At 42.1% G+C, this 19768-nt stretch overlaps 1 protein-coding gene across 1 annotated transcript in view; it reads left to right on the forward strand.

The window, feature by feature from the left end:
• Positions 1 to 19768, forward strand: part of LOC134927337 (polyglutamine-repeat protein pqn-41-like) — a 106391-nt gene that overhangs the window by 804 nt on the left and 85819 nt on the right. The gene's annotated exons all lie outside the window — the stretch shown is intronic.

Here is a 19768-nt window from a genome sequence, read left to right on the forward strand (position 1 = left end):
TTACAGTCAACTGTAACATTTGTTCTGCGGGGAAGGAGACTTTTGAAACACTTAGATGTTACCTCTCAGTCGCTACTTTAACTTTCTGAACAGGCTACATTTCTACAGATCTTTGGCCACAGGATATTAACAGTTTAGAGGAAATATATATATATATAAAAAAATATGATATAAATAAAAATATAAATATATAGATAGATAGATAGATAGATAGATAGATAGATAGATAGATAGAGATACTCAAGGATACAACCGGGGTAAAAGCTAAAGGTCATATGGTCATAAAGGTCATATAAGTATGCATAGGAATATAGGAATGCTGGCCTAATGTTAAATATGTATTGTTTAACGTGTAAAACAATGTTTTACAAATAATAATTTAAGGTGTACCAGAGAATGAATGTTATTCTATATATTTATACTTTACCTAGAGAAAAAAATCTAAAGTAAATAATCCTATATTACCGTATATACTCAAGTATAAGCCGACTTTTTCAACACTTTTTTTGTGCTGAAAAAGCCCCTTCGGCTTATACTTGAGTCAGTATTTAGGAGGGACACGGAGGGCACAGCGCGCGGCTCTCCTGTGTCCCTCCTGCGTCTCCGGCGGCAGCGGCGTGTGTGTTAAAGGAAGTGCACGAACTGGCACTTCCTTTAACACACACATGCCGCTGCCGCCGGAGACGCAGGAGGGACACAGGAGAGCCACGCGCTGTGCACTCCGTGTCCCTCCTTCTGAAGACAGTGTGGGAGCGACGGAGGGTAAGTACGGTAACTGGCACTGTGGGGCATATCTGGCACATCTGGCACTGTGGGGCATATCTGGCAGCATGAGGGCACATCTGGCACTGTGGGGCATATCTGGCAGCATGAGGACATATCTGGCACATCTGGCAGTGTGGGGCATATCTGGCAGCATGGGGGGCATATCTTGCACTGTGGGGCATATCTAGCAGCATGAGGGCACATCTGGCCCTGTGGGGCATATCTGGCAGCATGAGGGCATATCTGGCACATCTGACACTGTGGGGCATATCTGGCAGCATGAGGGCATATCTGGCACATCTGGCACTGTGGGGCATATCTGGCAGCATGAGGGCATATCTGGCACTGTGGGGCATATCTGGAAGCATGAGGGCATATCTGGCAGATCTGGCACTGTGGGGCATATCTGGAAGCATGAGGGCATATCTGTCATTGTGGGGCATATCTGTCATTGTGGGGCATATCTGGCAGCATGAGGGCATATCTGGCACTGTGGGGCATATCTGGCAGCATAAGGGCATATCTGGAACATCTGGCACTGTAGGGGCATATCTGGCAGTATGAGGGCATATCTGGCACTATGAGGGCTGTGTACGGCTAGAGCTGCATTTCCCACCCTAGGCTTATACTCGAGTCAATACGTTTTCCCAGGTTTTTGTGGTAAAATTAGGTGCCTCGGCTTATATTCGGGTTGACTTATACTCGAGTATATACGGTAAGTATGTTGTATTCTGTGTCTAATACTTACCCGTTATGGTGAGAAAAGTAAATGTTCCATGGTGGACTTGTAATTTAATGAACATGTGTAGAGAGAATATAACATAGTTGTTAGGGTTATCTTAAACTAATCCCTTTTCTATAGCTAACGCAAGCATAGAACAAAGGTTTGGGTGGAGGCACGACAAGGAGTGTTTGTAAAATGTATCCCATATCACAGAAGGTAGGGTTACACATATAATTTCAGTGATTTTGCCATTTAATTCCTATGATTTGAACATATAATTCCAGTGATTTGTATGTATAATTCCAGTGGGAATTGTTTGTGTCGCTTGGCTTAGTCATACAGCTACCTCATTGCACCTCTTTGCATGAGGTGCCGTTTGGGGCCTAGTTTTTGAAAAGTGCCATCCTGTCTGACACTGCTTTATGAGTCCAAGGGTACTGCTGTATTAGTCCTGGGGTACTGCCGTATAAGTCCACCAATTGCAGATTTTTAAAAAAATGACAGGGGCATGCTGGAGATGCTGTCAGTGGACGAACAATTGCGGCCCACTCCCTACATTCAGCCACTGCGTGACACTACTAGATGGGCCAGGTGGTTGTGTCGCTTAGCTTAGTCACACAGCAACCTCGGTGCACCTTATTTCTTCTTTGCATCATGTGCTGTTTGGGGTCTTTTTTTATATCTGCCCTCCTGTCTGCCATTGCAGTGCCACTCCTAGATGGGCCAATTGTTTGTGTCGCTTGGCTTAGTCATATAGCTACGTGTTTGCACCTCTTCTACATCTTTGCATGAGGTGCTGTTTGGGCCTAGTTTTTGAAAAGTGCCATCCTGTCTGACACTGCAGTGCGGGCTGTTAGTAACAAGAACTGTATACTATATAATAATAGAAAATTTAGAGCTCTTTGTTACATATATTTTGCAAAAAATATGATAAGCCTCCAGGCCACTTCATGGCTGTGATTTGGCCTGCCATATTCTCAACTCGTGAGAATTCATCGGATTACGTATGATCCTATTGAGGCAGACATCCAGATGAACGTCATGATTGATAAGTTCAAAGCACGAGGATAGCCACCACAGATATTGGAGCAAGCTAGACTTAAAGCTTTGGCTGTAGACCGTACCCAACTCCTTTATGGAGACCCTAAAACTTCAGCTATCACTGATATGATCCCATGGGTGGGTCAATATAGTCCTGCCAGTAGTGGTATTAATAAAATATCTAAAAAATGATGGCATATAGTTCAGTCTGACCAAGAATTACATTTTGATCAGACTAAATTGATGTCCTGCTATACCAGATGGAGAAATATTAGAGACAGCCATGTCAAATCAGAAATCTCCCCTAATCCTAATGCTGTGTTACACATCAACCATAGAGGTTGCATTAGATGTACATATACCACTTGCCAGTTTATGATTAGTGGTAAGACTTTTCAGCACCCTCTTACGGGACGCTTTATGAAAATTAACTATACATTGACATGTACCTCCAAATTTGTAATTTATCAGCTTTTGTGCCCCTGTGGCCTGCCATACATAGGGAAGACTGAACGTATGTTCAAGGAACGTATGTCAGCTCACAGGTCAGCAATTAAGTTGGCCATCAACAAAGGCTCTAGTGATCAGCCAGTTGCCCGGCATTTCCACTTGTTTCACTATGCTATCGTATGATAGATCATGTCCCTCCTCTTATACGGGGTGGTGATAGGAGTCTCAAACTGTTACAATTAGAAGTTAGATGGATCCACCGTCTAGGGACCTTACATCCTAAGGGCCTTAATGAACAATAGGGCTAAATGCATTCTTGTGAGTTTGTTGTTATATGTTCAGCTATCATCCAGTTCTGATTGGATGGACAGCATCTCCAGCATTAGGTATTATAGTGCATATATCTTCCATTAAGTGTTATGGGAATGGGCCGATTTGGTATAGCTCTAACGTCAGATAAGTTTCTGATTATTTAACATCTGTTGTAGCTGTAGTTTCATTTTGATTGCTGTTAGATATAAGCTTTAAGTGTTTTATGTAATTAACGTGCATGTCTGTATCTTACAGAGTTTGTAAGTACAATTGTCACCATGGTAACGGGCTTAATGTTATGACGTCCCGATACTGGCGCCACGCGGGAGCGCCGACGAAATTGGCGGGTGTCTGAATTCCGGAAGCGCAGGGATGAAGGGTGCACTCACTGTGTATTTAGGTTAGAGATGAGCGGGTTCGGTTCTCCGAAATCCAACCCCCCCCCCCCCCCCGAACTTCACCTATTTTACACGGTTCCGAGGCAGCCTCGGATCTTCCCGCCTTGCTCGGGTAAACCGAACGCGGATTCTCGCGAAATTCATATTCTATATAAAGAGCCGCGCTTCGCTGCCATTTTCACTCGTGCATTGGAGATTGAACGGAGAGGACGTGGCTACGTTCTCTCCCTGAAAAGCTCCATATCTGTGCTCAGTGTGCTGCAAATATCTGTGCTCAGTGTGCTGCAAATATCTGTGCTCAGTGTGCTGCAAATATCTACGTTCTCTGCCTGAAAAGCTCCATATCTGTGCTCAGTGTGCTGCAAATATCTGTGCTCAGTGTGCTGCATTTTGGTGACCAACAGTATAGTTGTACAGTACAGTAGGCCATTGCTGTATCTTGCAGCTTTGTGTCACTGCAAGTATCCATTCCATATCTGTGCTGCATTTTTGTGAGCAGTATATATAGTAGTAGTATATAGTAAGACAGGGCAGCATTGTGGTGACCACCAGTATACATATACAGTAGTACAGTACAGTAGGCCATTGCTGTATCTTGCAGCTCTGTGTCAAGTATACTATCCATATCTGTGCTGCATTGTTGTTGTGAGCAGTATATAGTAAGACAGTGCAGCATTGTGGTGACCACCATTATACATATACAGTAGTACAGTACAGTAGGCCATTGCTGTATTTTGCAGCTCTGTGTCAAGTATACTATCCATATCTGTGCTGCATTGTTGTTGTGAGCAGTATATAGTAGGACAGTGCAGCATTTTGGTGAACAACAGTATAGATATACAGTAGTACAGTACAGTAGGCCATTGCTGTATCTTGCAGCTCTGTGTCAAGTATACTATCCATATCTGTGCTGCATTGTTGTTGTGAGCAGTATATAGTAGGACAGTGCAGCATTTTGGTGAACAACAGTATACAGTTGTACAGTACAGTAGTCCATTGCTGTATTTTGCAGCTCTGTGTCAAGTATACTATCCATAGCTGTGCTGCATTGTTGTTGTGAGCAGTATATAGTAAGACAGTGCAGTATTGTGGTGACCACCAGTATACATATACAGTAGTACAGTACAGTAGGCCATTGCTGTATCTTGCAGCTCTGTGTCAAGTATACTATCCATATCTGTGCTGCATTGTTGTTGTGAGCAGTATATAGTAAGACAGTGCAGCATTGTGGTGACCACCAGTATACATAAACAGTAGTACAGTACAGTAGTCCATTGCTGTATCTTGCAGCTCTGTGTCAAGTATACTATCCATATCTGTGCTGCATTGTTGTTGTGAGCAGTATATAGTAGGACAGTGCAGCATTTTGGTGACCAACAGTATACAGTTGTACAGTACAGTAGTCCATTGCTGTATCTTGCAGCTCTGTGTCAAGTATACTATCCATATCTGTGCTGTATTGTTGTTGTGAGCAGTATATAGTAAGACAGTGCAGCATTGTGGTGACCACCATTATACATATACAGTAGTACAGTACAGTAGGCCATTGCTGTATCTTGCAGCTCTGTGTCAAGTATACTATCCATATCTGTGCTGCATTGTTGTTGTGAGCAGTATATAGTAGGACAGTGCAGCATTTTGGTGAACAACAGTATACAGTTGTACAGTACAGTAGTCCATTGCTGTATCTTGCAGCTCTGTGTCAAGTATACTATCCATATCTGTGCTGCATTGTTGTTGTGAGCAGTATATAGTAAGACAGGGCAGCATTGTGGTGACCACCAGTATACATATACAGTAGTACAGTACAGTAGGCCATTGCTGTATCTTGCAGCTCTGTGTCAAGTATACTATCCATATCTGTGCTGCATTGTTGTTGTGAGCAGTATATAGTAGGACAGTGCAGCATTTTGGTGAACAACAGTATACATATACAGTAGTACAGTACAGTAGGCCATTGCTGTATCTTGCAGCTCTGTGTCAAGTATACTATCCATATCTGTGCTGCATTGTTGTGAGCAGTATATAGTAGGACAGTGCAGCATTTTGGTGACCAACAGTATACAGTTGTACAGTACAGTAGTCCATTGCTGTATTTTGCAGCTCAGTGTCAAGTATACTATCCATATCTGTGCTGCATTGTTGTTGTGAGCAGTATATAGTAAGACAGTGCAGTATTGTGGTGACCACCAGTATACATATACAGTAGTACAGTACAGTAGGCCATTGCTGTATCTTGCAGCTCTGTGTCAAGTATACTATCCATATCTGTGCTGCATTGTTGTGAGCAGTATATAGTAGGACAGTGCAGCATTTTGGTTAACAACAGTATACAGTTGTACAGTACAGTAGTCCATTGCTGTATCTTGCAGCTCTGTGTCAAGTATACTATCCATATCTGTGCTGCATTGTTGTTGTGAGCAGTATATAGTAAGACAGGGCAGCATTGTGGTGACCACCAGTATAGATATACAGTAGTACAGTACAGTAGGCCATTGCTGTATCTTGCAGCTTTGTGTCAAGTATACTATCAATATCTGTGCTGCATTGTTGTTGTGAGCAGTATATAGTAAGAAAGTGCAGCATTGTGGTGACCACCAGTATACATAAACAGTAGTACAGTACAGTAGTCCATTGCTGTATCTTGCAGCTCTGTGTCAAGTATACTATCCATATCTGTGCTGCATTGTTGTTGTGAGCAGTATATAGTAAGACAGTGCAGCATTGTGGTGACCACCAGTATACATATACAGTAGTACAGTACAGTAGGCCATTGCTGTATCTTGCAGCTCCGTATCACTTCAAGTATCCATATCTGTGCTGCACATTGTTGTGAGCAGTATATAGTAGGACAGTGCAGCATTTTGATGACCAGCAGTAGTAGTTCAGACAGTACAGTAGGCCATTGCTATTGATATATTACTGGCATATAATTCTACACATTAAAAAATGGAGAACAAAAATGTGGAGGGTAAAATAGGGAAAGATCAAGATCCACTTCCACCTCGTGCTGAAGCTGCTGCCACTAGTCATGGCCAAGACGATGAAATGCCATCAACGTCGTCTGCCAAGGCCGATGCCCAATGTCATAGTAGAGAGCATATAAAATCCAAAAAACTAAAGTTCGGTAAAATGACCCTAAAATCTAAATTAAAAGCTTCTGAGAAGAAGCGTAAACTTGCCAATATGCCATTTACGACACGGAGTGGCAAGGAACGGCAGAGGCCCTGGCCTATGTTCATGGCTAGTGGTTCAGCTTCACATGAGGATGGAAGCACTCATCCTCCCACTAGAAAAATGAAAAGACTTAAGCTGGCAAAAGCACAGCAAAGAACTGTGCGTTCTTCTAAATCACAAATCCCCAAGGAGAGTCCAATTGTGTCGGTTGCGATGCCTGACCTTCCAAACACTGGACGGGAAGAGGTGGCGCCTTCCACCCCTGCAAGTGCTGGAAGGAGCACCCACAGTCCAGTTCCTGATAGTCAAATTGAAGATGTCACTGTTGAAGTACACCAGGATGAGGATATGGGTGTTGCTGGCGCTGAGGAGGAAATTGACAAGGAGGATTCTGATGGTGAGGTTGGTTGTTTAAGTCAGGCACCCGGGGAGACACCTGTTGTCCGTGGGATGAATATGACCATTGACATGCCTGGTCAAATTACCAAAAAAATCAACTCTTTTGTTGAATGTGTGGAATAATTTTAACAGAAATGCGGACAACAGGTGTCAAGCTGTGTGTTGCCTTTGTCAAGCTGTAATAAATAGAGGTAAGGACTTTAACCACCTAGGAACATCCTCCCTTATACGTCACCTGGAGCGCATTCATCAGAAGTCATTGACAAGTTCAAAAACTTTGGGTGACAGCGGAAGCAGTCCACTGACAACTAAATCCCTTCCTCTTGTAACCAAGCTCTTGCAAACCACACCACCAACTCCCTCAGTGTCAATTTCCTCCTTAGACAGGAAAGCCAATAGTCCTGCAGGCCATGTCACTGTCAAGTCTGATGAGTCCTCTCCTAACTGGGATTCCTCCGATGGATCCTTGAGTGTAATGCCTACTGCTGCTGGTGCTGCTGTTGTTGCTGCTGGGAGTCGATCGTCATCCCAGAGGGGAAGTCGGAAGACCACTTGTACTACTTCCAGTAAGCAATTGACTGTCCAACAGTCCTTTTCAAGGAAGATGAAATATCACAGCAGTCATCCTGCTGCAAAGCGGATAATTCAGGCCTTGGCAGCTGTGTTGGTATTAAATTTGTGTCCAGTATCCACCGTTAATTCACAGGGAATTAGAGAATTTCTTGAGGTAGTGTGTCCCCGGTACCAAATACCATCTAGGTTCCAGTTCTCTAGGCAGGTGATACCGAGAATGTATACAGACATCAGAAAAAGAGTCACCAGTGTCCTAAAAAATGCAGTTGTACCCAATGTCCACTTAACCACGGATATGTGGACAAGTGGAGCAGGGCAGACTCAGGACTATATGACTGTGACAGCCCACTGGGTAGATGTATTGCCTCCCGCAGCAAGAACAGCAGTGGCGGCACCAGTAGCAGCATCTCGCAAACACCAACTCGTACCTAGGCAGGCTACGCTTTGTATCATCGCTTTCCAAAAGAGGCACACAGCTGACAACCTCTTACGGAAACTGAGGAACATCATCGCAGAATCAGGAGGATGATGATGAGGTAGACATCTTGCCTCTGTAGAGCCAGTTTGAGCAAGGAGAGATTGATTGCTTCTTTTTTTGGTGGGGGCCGAAACCAACCAGTCATTTCAGCCACAGTCATGTGGCAGACCCTGTGGCTGAAATTATGGGTTTGTTAAAGTGTGCATGTCCTGTTTATACAACATAAGGGTGGATGGGAGGGTGGGTGAGAGGGCCCAAGGACAATTCCATCTTGCACCTCTTTTTTTTATTTATCTTTGCATCATGTGATGTTTGGGGCCAATTTTTTTAAGTGCCATCCTGTCTGACACTGCAATGCCACTCCTAGATGGGCCAGGTGTTTGTGCCGCCCACTTGGGTCGCTTAGCTTAGTCATCCTCATCCAGCGACCTCGGTGCAAATTTTAGGACTAAAAATAATATTGTGAGGTGTGAGGTGTTCAGAATAGACTGGAAATGAGTGGAAATTATGGTTATTGAGGTAAATAATACTATAGGATCAAAATTCCCCCCAAATTCTATGATTTAAGCTGATTTTGAGGGGTTTTTGAAAAAAAACACCCGAATCCGACAAAAAATTTTCAGGGAGGTTTTGCCAAAACACTTCCGAATCCAAAACACGGCCGCGGAAACGAATCCTAAACCAAAACACAAAACCCGAAAAATTTCCAGTGCACATCTCTAATTTAGGTAAGCACATTGTTTTATTTCTGTTGACCTGATGAAAATGCGTTATTAAATAGCATTGAAACGCTGTCTTCTACAATGGAGTGACTGACCGTTTGTCCCCGCCGCTGGGAGTGCCGCACTACCTGTGGTCTGTATCTTGCTGTCAGGGAGGCACCCAGCACAGCTACATTTATTAATGGGAGAGCCGGACTGCCTGTTGTTTGTATATATATATATATATATATATATATATATATATTTATTTATTTTTTCAAAATATGATATTCATAATATATACAGATAAATTATATATCTTACTCTATTCAGAGAGCCACAGCCGGGATGCTACTGGGGGATGCACCTGCATGACGTGACACACTATGTTATCACCAGGGGCAGAGGAGGCACTGATCGGCTCTACGCATGCGGTGCAGGGAGGGCTAGGGAAGCCTTCCGCTGTGCCGCCATTGTAGAATACTAGTGCAGGCAGCGCTGTTACATGCACCATCCTGGTAGAGGGGGTGTTGCTGCTGGGGGACGGGGGGAGTGCGGGACCTCAGACTGTCACTAGAGACTGCAATAGAAGGAATTTTTGCTTCCTGTCTGCTGCAGCACAAAAATGCTCTGATGCTGTGGGCCTATTTGGACAGTGGGCCTGGTGCTGCAGTGTCATCAGTCCCATTGTTAATCCGGCCCTGGCTACATCATGCTCCAAATCATCAGACAAGACACAGAAACTTGAAATGAACAGGTCACCGGAATGGGAAACATGAGCGTAGATTACAGCTGGGTGCAGTGTACAACCATTGTTCATCCAATAATACCCTTGAACTTTATCTTTAATCACGCAAGAATAGTTTTCACTAAAGTCCAAGAGAACAATAGCTGTTTGAAGGTTGGACTATATTTCAAGCAATAAATGAATAAATAATTAAAAACTTTAAAGTGCCTTATTAGTCATTAGGGGTGGTGTCCCAGGTGTTTTGAACCATACCCCTAAATTTTAACCATAAAATAGGGATGTTCCACAACTTTTGCCCCTACTCAGAGTAGGTGAAGTGAAATTTGCTGTAAAATTATCGCTGATAAATTATTGTGGCTAATTGAATAGGGTATTTCTGTGATTTGCGCTAAAATCACAGGTTTTTAAGCAACAATGGGTTATGGCGGCTAATTGAATACCCCCCTATGTGTAATAAGAAATCTGCACATTTATATAGAATTATACAAATTAAAATACTCCCCTGGTGGGCAAAGAGATCATTTTAATTAAACATTAATTTCATTTATTTGTTTGTCACAGCACACAGTGTACCTGCAGCCCATCGCTCCATATAAGGCAGCATTAACCCTTGGTGCACAGCACACTGGTGGGTTTTTTTTTTCACTGCCTACACTGCAGATTCTAATGCAGTGCAGCAATAACCCTTTATTGGTGCACAATGTATGCTTGTGCCCACAAAAGTTTTTGGTGAAATTGTCAATTGTTAAAAAACAGAACAGAGCTGTTTTGTTTTGTTTTGTTTTTACAACTTGTGCGTTCAATAAAGGCTAGTTGGTGATGTGCCTGACTGCGCTAATAAATATAAGCACTATGAATCCACAGTATAAATTTGTCATCTGTGAATAAACAAAAAAATAAGTTTTTTTTTTCATTTTTTGTTCAATTTGCGAGTTCAGTAAAGCTCAATAGATGCAGTGCCACTGCATTAATAAATATAAGCACTGTGAGTCCATAGCGTGAAGTTGTTATCCGGCACCCGGCAGCCTCCTAGAAGCAGCGGACACCAGTTCCTGGGACTGGTAAGTATAAATCTCTGGGGGGAGGCTGTTTGCGGTGTGGGGGTAGTTGCGATGTGGGGTGAACCTTGCGGCCATGGTAGCAATGGACAATGGTGCATGCGCATAAGGACATTGGGGTATTTTTTATGAAAGATACCTTGATAATGCTGCGGAGAGGCATAACAGGGATAGAGATTTCTTGCAAGCTCTGTCCCTACATTCGATAATTGATACATCCATGCGATGTACTCAATTATCGCATTGCGAGTTTGGCTGATATTATTACCTGTAATCCGCATAATCAGATGTGGATGGTGATAAATCAGCCCCAGAGGCTGAGAACAAACTGTGTGTTCACAAATCCCCGAGGAGAGTCTTGGGGTGTCCACATTATCTATGTGTGAGTCTGACATTTCTCACACAGTACTCATAGAGAATCATTCTTAACATACATCCACCATTTATGTACCATCTGCAAATGTGGGGATGAGCAGTATAAGTAAAGATGGTGATGATGACATAGTAGAAATTGAGGATGCTAGAGTGGAAGTGGAACAGGATAATGGGAATATTTGTGTACTATCTGGCACCAATGAGGATGATGAGGATGTTGATTATGTTGCTTGTGTACTGTAAGTCAGCCACCAGTGGCAGCAGTTCTTGCCCATGATAAAAAAAAAGTGATTATAATGCCTGGGCATAAGACTAGAAAAAGCCACCCTTTTGGGTGTGGGATTATTTTTACCCAGATCATGACAGTGTTTGGCATCTACTCCATTTGTTTGCCAAAGTTAATAGAGGTAGGGACATTAACCATCTAGGCACCTCCTCCATGTTATAAAATTTGCCCAAGTTCATGAAATGTATTTTACAAATTATAATCATTTTTAATTAACACCCTCATCATTAACCTCCTCATTAGTAATCAGAGGTAGTCCTTCCCACATTTTTTTTGTAGGGGGTCCAAACAAACCAAGCACTTCAGTCACAAAAGTGACAATCCCTGTCATTGAAGTGCTTGGTTTGTTAAACTATACATGTCCTTTTTTATAACCACATAAAAGTGGGTGCAAGTGCCCAAGGACAATTCCATATTGCACCACTTTTCTTATAATAATAAGCTGTATTTTTGTGGAGCATTTGGGATGGTCTTTTTTTTTGGCATAGATATTTTTATTGTTTATAGCTCTAATACATTACTAATGTTAGCAACACATTTTTAAACAGATATACATACTGTACCATGTATTTGGGCCACTGCTTTGATGCTTAGCTTAGCTAGCCAGCCTTTAACCACTATAGGTGATGAATATTGTAAGTTGTGAGGTGTTCAAAATTGACTGTAAATGAATGTAAATTCATGTTATTGAGGTTAATAATACTCTAGAAACAAAAAAGGGCCAAAATTATGTGATTTTATCAGTTTTTAGCATAAAAAAACAGTTCCAAAATTAAAACCAATACATGAGGGTGGTTTTGTCAAATTTGAACCAAAACACAAATTTAATACAGATCAAAAACCAGAACATAGGGGTCAGTGCACATCTCTAATTATTAATAGGAGGTTTACTGCTTCTCTAGCCAGTCCTCATCCCCTCTGTACATGCGTGACCTGTATTCATGGGATCATACCTGTGCACTATACTGAAAGCCAGGACTAAAGGTGCATACACACTGGGCGTTTTTGCCCAGCGTGTATGCACAGCCATGATTGCTGACACCGCTGGGCTAAAAATCATTCAGTGCATACAGACTGAGCGATTTTCCCCCATGCCCAGCGATGTCAGTGGGGGTGAACGGCTTTCCATAGCAGGACGCTATGGAAAGCCGTCCACCATGCCGTTCATGGAGTGGGGGCGCACATCAGCGCTCATCGCCGGGGCATACACACTGGGCGGTTTTGAACTGAAAGCAGCTCAAATCTCCAGAAGTGAGCTGCTTTCAGCTCAAAATCGCTCAGTGTGTATGGGCCTTTAGGCTCCCAATTGCAGTTTCAATGAAGAAGGGGAGAATCATCCGACTGCTTCCTGGCCATGGCTTCAAATCCTTAAAAGTGTACTGGCCCAGAGGCCAGATGCTACCCTGCACCCTGGCCCAGCCTGTCCTTGCTGCTGCCCATTTAGGTAATCAGAGTTAGGAGTAACTCCATGTAGAAAATCAAAATTATTTTGTGCTTCAGGAGAGTTTATTTAAAATGAAGCAGGCAAATATAAAGTTCAGAAAATAGCACTCCATAGCTTAACTCCAATTAACAATTTTAAACTAAAGGAGTCCAGCGTTTGTATTGCATCACAATATACTGTAGTTTATGCAAATGAAAATCTATTCCTCTTCCTGGATTTACTCCTAACTCTAAATGAGACCCTTAAACCTGCTACACATTTTAAGATTTTGCCCAACAATGCTAATGACTACACCAATTCAGACAGACCAAATTGATCCCAAAAACATCCGATATACACCATACATACTTCACAAGAATCATTTAGTTCCAAATGATCCATTCAATTCCAAACAGGAAAAGGAACAGGGGTCTATGTACTATGACTCCATAGTAGAGAAAAGGCCGCTTCCGCTTCACCTGCTACCTCTGTGAATCAGGAGTCCGCTATCACAGTTGTTACTAATAAAAGACCCGCTGAGAAGAGTGAAGGTGATGTCACTCCCTCACAGTGACAGGCCACAGAGCACATACTGTGGAGCGACTCACCCTCACCTATCCAGCTGCAGCAGTGAGGTTTTTCTTGTCAAAATTTTATTGACAACTGGCCAAGTGACTGAGAGCTCATTTCCTGCTTCAGCAGGGTGAAGAAGCAGATATCGCCAGCTACAGGTAATGATATCCACTCTGGAGAAGACACCCAATGGAAAGTGACCTCTCCTTTAGGAACACCTGATACACTTAACGCTGCCATAGGTGCCTAAGGCATACCTTCAAATAACTGGAGGAAATAAAGAGGGACTGTCTCGCATGACAAAGCCACGTGCAGCCAAAAAGGGATGTGGTCTACGGGAGAGGGGGCATGGCTTTGTGGGAGTGCCGCGATCGCAAGCCACACCCCTGATCTTGTCACTGAGGGGGCATGCCCAGCGCTCTGTGAGCTGCTGGCATATCCACAGTCCTTCTATGTCCAGTGCGCAGGGGCGGAACTGCCAGAGACAATGGAGTCAGTTGCTGCCGGGGCTCCCCGCCCTGATTGGGGCACTTCATCCATTGTCCCCCCAGACGTTCAGTGCCCTTCCTTCCTACTGAGATAGAGAAACCGCTGACTCGGTGCTCTGCTGTGTGCTCTTCGTTCTGGTTAGTCACCTGACATACAGGAACTGATCTTCCACAAAGCTGTGTAGTCAACTGCCTATGGCCCACACACCTGCTACTGGCAAAGGCATTTCATTCTTTTTATTCTTTTATATTGTCAAACTAGCACCGGCTAGGTCGGTGGGTTGCATAAACAGTGGCGCCGGTGCAGTGCAGTGCTATGTGTAGCACTAGCATAAGCTGTTACATGCATCTATTACATCGTGACATAGCCAGCAGGGGAGTGAGGACTGGAGAAGGGGTGGCCTCCGGTCTGTGGTGCTTTCATTCATGTAGCTGAGGCACCAGCAGCCATTACACATAGTGACCCAGCTCTGCTGGCTCGTCCCTCGGTCACTGATTGTGCCCGACGGTGCTATAGTGCATACTGCAGAGGCACTGCTTCTAAACACTGCACACAGTGCACAGAGGCTGCTCTTCCTTCTCTACCCTGAGTCCCCGCTCCCTCCATCTCACTCCTCATTTCAGGAGACCAGAGCTCTGCAGAACACAGAAAGACACCTTAAAGAGGTAAGTGGTGAAGAAAATGGAGAGTAAGCGTATAATACTGTCACTTGTGGGGGGCGGAGTGTGTATATTACTGTCACTTGTGGGGGGGTAAGTGTATAATACTGTCACTTGTGGGTGGGGAGGGGGGATAAGTGTAAATTACTGTCACTTGTGTATGCACAAAAAATGGAAAAATGGAGGGGTTACTTAACTAGCGCTTTTCACAATGTATCCTCTTTGTTGGTTTCCAACAACAAATCCCTTGTTGCAAAGGGAAATATGCAATGTAAAAAGAGTATAAAATAGTGAAGTACGTTTAATACATATAAACGTATGTTTATATGTATTAAACGTAGATGTGGATATGTATATCGATCATCACTGGGGCTTCTTCTTGATCTTTGGTAGATAGGATCTCTACTCGTCCCTCTCCTATATTGATTTTGAGATTTCTTTTGAATTCTGGATTTATGTGGACTTAATTTCACAGGTAACAGTCCACCAACGCGTTTCTACCTTCTTACCTCTGGTCTTTTCAAGGTGTGAATGACAGTGGCTCTGCTCCTTTGAATATTTAAATCACTCCTGGCCAATCCTAACGTCTCACTCTCAGCTGAACCCTATACAGAAATGACTACTTGTCCCATGGTTCTTTTCACTGAGAGTGAGCACATCCGGTCTCTACATCACGTGTAGTCATGACTATCGTTACTCTCGCTGTATCTGCGTCCCGCCGTAGTCATGGTGACCCGAATTTCCGCTTGACAACACTTCCGCCTCATAGCTCCCGTGTTGTCTCGGATCGCCACGTCATACAGTTACCATGGCAACGCCAGCGTCTCTCACCCGCTAGCGTTGTTAATGTCTGTTCTCCTTCCGCATGCTACAAACTCCCTTTTGGGCAAATAGAAGTCTTTCTCCTCTTATTGGTAACAACCAATGTACGGAGTTTATAGTGTTCCCAATTTTTAAACACATACGCAAGGATTTCCCTGAAATGTAACGTCACTTCCAGTGACGCTTTTAAGCAACATCATGATATCTTATTCTAAAAATAGAGAAAATAATGTTCAGTGCACAATCCTATTAAATCCTACCTAAAAAACATACTATTCATTTGATATGACAAATAAAAATGACCAATTTAAAAGTTTATATGTAATTCTAAAATGATAAAAACCACTTGACTTCAAAGTCTGCATTAAGTCCTTCTAGTTTAAGGGTCCCTAACTTGTATATGGTCTTCATTTCGGCTGTGGCCAGTTGTCTATCTAGGTCTTTCTGTATCCATGAACCTTTTATGTGCCTTAGTCCACAGAAACGTTTTATCCCTGATATGCAGCTTTTATGTTGGACCCTAAAATGTTCGGAAAGGGCATGGGTAGTCAATCCCTTCCTTATATTTCAAAGGTGTTCACCTATTCTTGTTTTTAGGGCTCTTGATGTGCGACCCACATACCACAGTCCACATGTGCATTCAATTGCATATATAACACTGGAGGTGTTGCATGTGATAAAATCATTGATTTTAAAAATGTTTCCCATTAATGTCCAGTTCAATAACTTTGCTATTGTCTGCCTTTATTCCCCTACATCCCAAACATAGCCCGCACCTAAAAAAGCCTTTTGATTTTATGGTACACATTGGCTTTTTGGGCGGTTGTGTGCTTTTTACCAAACGTGTTTTAATTGTTGGTGCTCTTTTAAAGATACATCTAGGGTTCTTGGGCAGCAGTGTACCAATCACGGGATCTTTTCTTAAGATCCCCCAGTGTTTTTTTATTGTTTTTTCCACAGTTTGATACTGACTGTTAAATGTGGTCACAAAGGTCCAATCATATTGTGATGTATTTTGCAATTCGGTTTTCTTTTTGGGCTCCAGAAGCGTTTTTCTGTCTAAACCGGCTACCCGGTCCTTTACCAATTCTAATTTTTCAGATGTGCACCCAGAGGCCTCACATTTTTGATTGAGATCTTCCGCCTGTATTTAATATACTTCTGTACTTGTGCAATTTCGTTTAAGACGTCTGAACTGCCCATCCGGAATTGAACCCAGCCAATTAGGATGGTGACAGCTTCAGGCTTGTATATATGCTCCTGAGTCTGTTGGTTTGTTAAAAATTTTTGTTTGTAAATGTCCTTGGTCTAAAAACACTGTGACATCAAGAAAATTCATCATATCTGTACTTTTCTCATATGTAAAAACAATATTAAGATCATTGGTGTTCAAATAATTGCAAAATTTATTAAGACTTTCTGCACCTCCTCTCCATATAAAAAAGACATTGTCTATATATCTCTTCCAGGACACCAGGTTCGCTCTGTAGGGACAGTGGTTCCAAATGGTGACATCCTCCCACTGTCCAATGAACATGTTCGCATAGCTCAGAGCGAACCTGGTGCCCATAGCAGTGCTGACTTGTTGTTGATAAAACATCCCATTAAAAGAAAAATAATTATTTTCTAAAATGAATCGGACTCCTTTAACAATAAAATCTTGTAGCTGTTCTTCTAATTCACGTGATTTAAGTGCTTCGGCAACTGCCTGAATACCTTCTTGATGTCGAATAATTGTATAAAGAGAGCGGACATCGGCCGCCACCATAATCAATCCTGTTTCCCAATTGATTCTCTCTATTACGTTGAGGAAATCTTTAGTATCTTTCAAATGTGATGGATACTTGGCTACTAATGGCTGTAAATAGTGGTCAATGAATTCCGAGAGGTTAGATGTTATTGATCCTATACCGGATATAATTGGCCTACCTGGTGGATTAATCGGATCCTTATGTATTTTCGGCAGGATATAAAGAACTGGGATTACGGGCACATTATTTACCAAAAACTTCACCTCCTTTTCTTGTAAAGTGCCATTCTGTTCATATTCTTTTAATAAAGTGCATAGTTTATCCAATATTTTGTTTGTTGGATCTGCCCTTAATATTATATATGTTTCCCCGTCATGTAATTGGCGAGTAACTTCTAAATCATAAGCCTCTTTTGACATGATTACTATACCCCCCCTTTATCCTTTGGTTTTATAACTAATTCCTTGTTTTGCTGTAATTTTTTGAGGGCTTTCCTCTCTTTAAAAGTTAGGTTGTTCTTCTTTACCTTAGTATCTACTTCCCGTAGATCATCAGAAACAAGTTTCAGAAATGTATCTAGGAAATTACCTCTCATATGTGTGGGATTAAAGACCGATTTGGGTCTAAAGGGGGTTGTCTCTATTTCTTTTGGTTCTATGTGTTCTTTATTAAGGAAAAATTTCTTTGTGCTTAATTTCCTTATGAATTTTTGGAGGTCCACAAACGTACTGAATTGATTCAGTGAAACCAAAGGGGCAAATTTTAGCCCTTTTTCCAGGAGGGAGATTTCCTCGTTTTCTAATAAGTGGGAAGTGAGGTTAAAAATCTTAATTTTTCCTTTTTTCATATCGTTGGTTTGGGTTGAGGTATCTGGTCTAGGGAGGGGGGAACTTGTCCTCTTTTTGTATCTTTTCCTTAGTTTCTTCTTTCTTTTTTTGTTAGGTTTTCCTCCTCTACACCCCCTTCTTTTTACCTCATTTGTTCTTGTCTCCTCCCCCTGAATAAAAAAGGAGATGATTTTGTACCATTTTGTAATGCTTCAAATCTGTTTCTTGTTTTGACTTCTCTATGGGTCCAGTCTTCATCTCTATCTTGATATTTCTCTCTATACGGCTGGTAATTTCTTCCTTCTCTTTGATCATACCTTCTATCATTGAGGTTTCTTCTTCTCCAGTCCCTATTGATGTTTCTACGTTGATAAATAGTGTTTCCTTGATTCCGTGACAGGGGCCTTAGATGTGGATATGTATATCCATCATCACTGGGGCTTCTTCTTGATCTTTGGTAGATAGGATCTCTACTTGTCCCTCTCCTATATTGATTTTGAGATTTTTTTTGAATTCTGGATTTATGTGGACTTAATTTCACAGGTAACATCACCTCCTCTTATGTGACAGTATTTCCTTCCTCAAAATCTTCTTCTTCTGGCTCTTCCTCATTGGTATCCTCCCTCTTTTTGTCCCTGTTAAATTTTCTTACTTTTCTCTCTATTAATCGTTTCTCATTTTTCTTCAAACTGAGCTCTATCTGCTTTTCTAAGTCTTTAATTTCTTGTAGCTCTTTAAATGGGTGGATTAATGTTTTATAATTGGTTATTTCTAAATCTAAGTTACTCAATTCCTGTTTTCTATCGTGAACTATCAAATCCATTAGGGATGTAGAACAGGTATTTAAAATCCTATCCCATTCTGTTTTAAGTTCTTCGTTTGCAGTAGTAAATGATGGGGTCTTATGAACAAGAAGACCTTTTGGAACCATCTGGTGGGAGAGGTATTTCTCCAGGGTTACCATCTCCCACCAGATCCGGTTCTCTTTCAATAGGATGGCCTCTAGTTTCTTCATCAGACTTTCTAGGTTCTCGTCTACGAGAACAGTGGAGTCCCCTTCTTCTCAAAAAACATAGTCAAATTTAGATTTTCTATTTTCCCTTAATTTGAACATTTTGCAGCACAGTATAAACACTTAAAGGAAAAAACAATATAGAAAGCAGTGATAGTGAAAACAACCATGTGCCCTGAAAGCAGCTTATTAGTAACACCTCCCGGAAGGTTCCCTTCACCCTTCACCACCAATGTATTCACAAAAAATAGAAAAATGGAGGGTTTACTTAACTAGCGCTTTTCACAATGTATCCTCTTTGTTGGTTTCCAACAACAAATCCCTCATTGCAAAGGGAAATATGCAATGTAAAAAGAGTATAAAACAGTGAAGTACGTTTAAAACATATAATTTATACAACAAACAATTGATTTCATCTTTTAAAACATCAGCAGCAGCCTTTTAAGTGACAATCCATCTAGTGTCCAATAAATAGGGGAATTACCAGAGGTGTTGGAACTGAAACTAGTTCAAATCAGCATAGAAGTCTGTGGGAAAAAGATTCCCGGGATTTTTCCACAGGCAAACAGCTAAAGGTTGGTCCCGCTATTTGGAGCAAAGTCCGGATGCCAACAGTCCACCAACGCGTTTCTACCCTCTTAACTCTGGTCTTTTTCAAGGTGTGAATGACAGTGGCTCTGCTCCTTTGAATATTTAAATCACTCCTGGCCAATCCTAACGTCTCACT

Source organism: Pseudophryne corroboree, chromosome 5 (genome assembly GCF_028390025.1).
Source record: "Pseudophryne corroboree isolate aPseCor3 chromosome 5, aPseCor3.hap2, whole genome shotgun sequence".
In the NCBI taxonomy this organism is placed as follows: Eukaryota; Metazoa; Chordata; class Amphibia; order Anura; family Myobatrachidae; genus Pseudophryne; species Pseudophryne corroboree.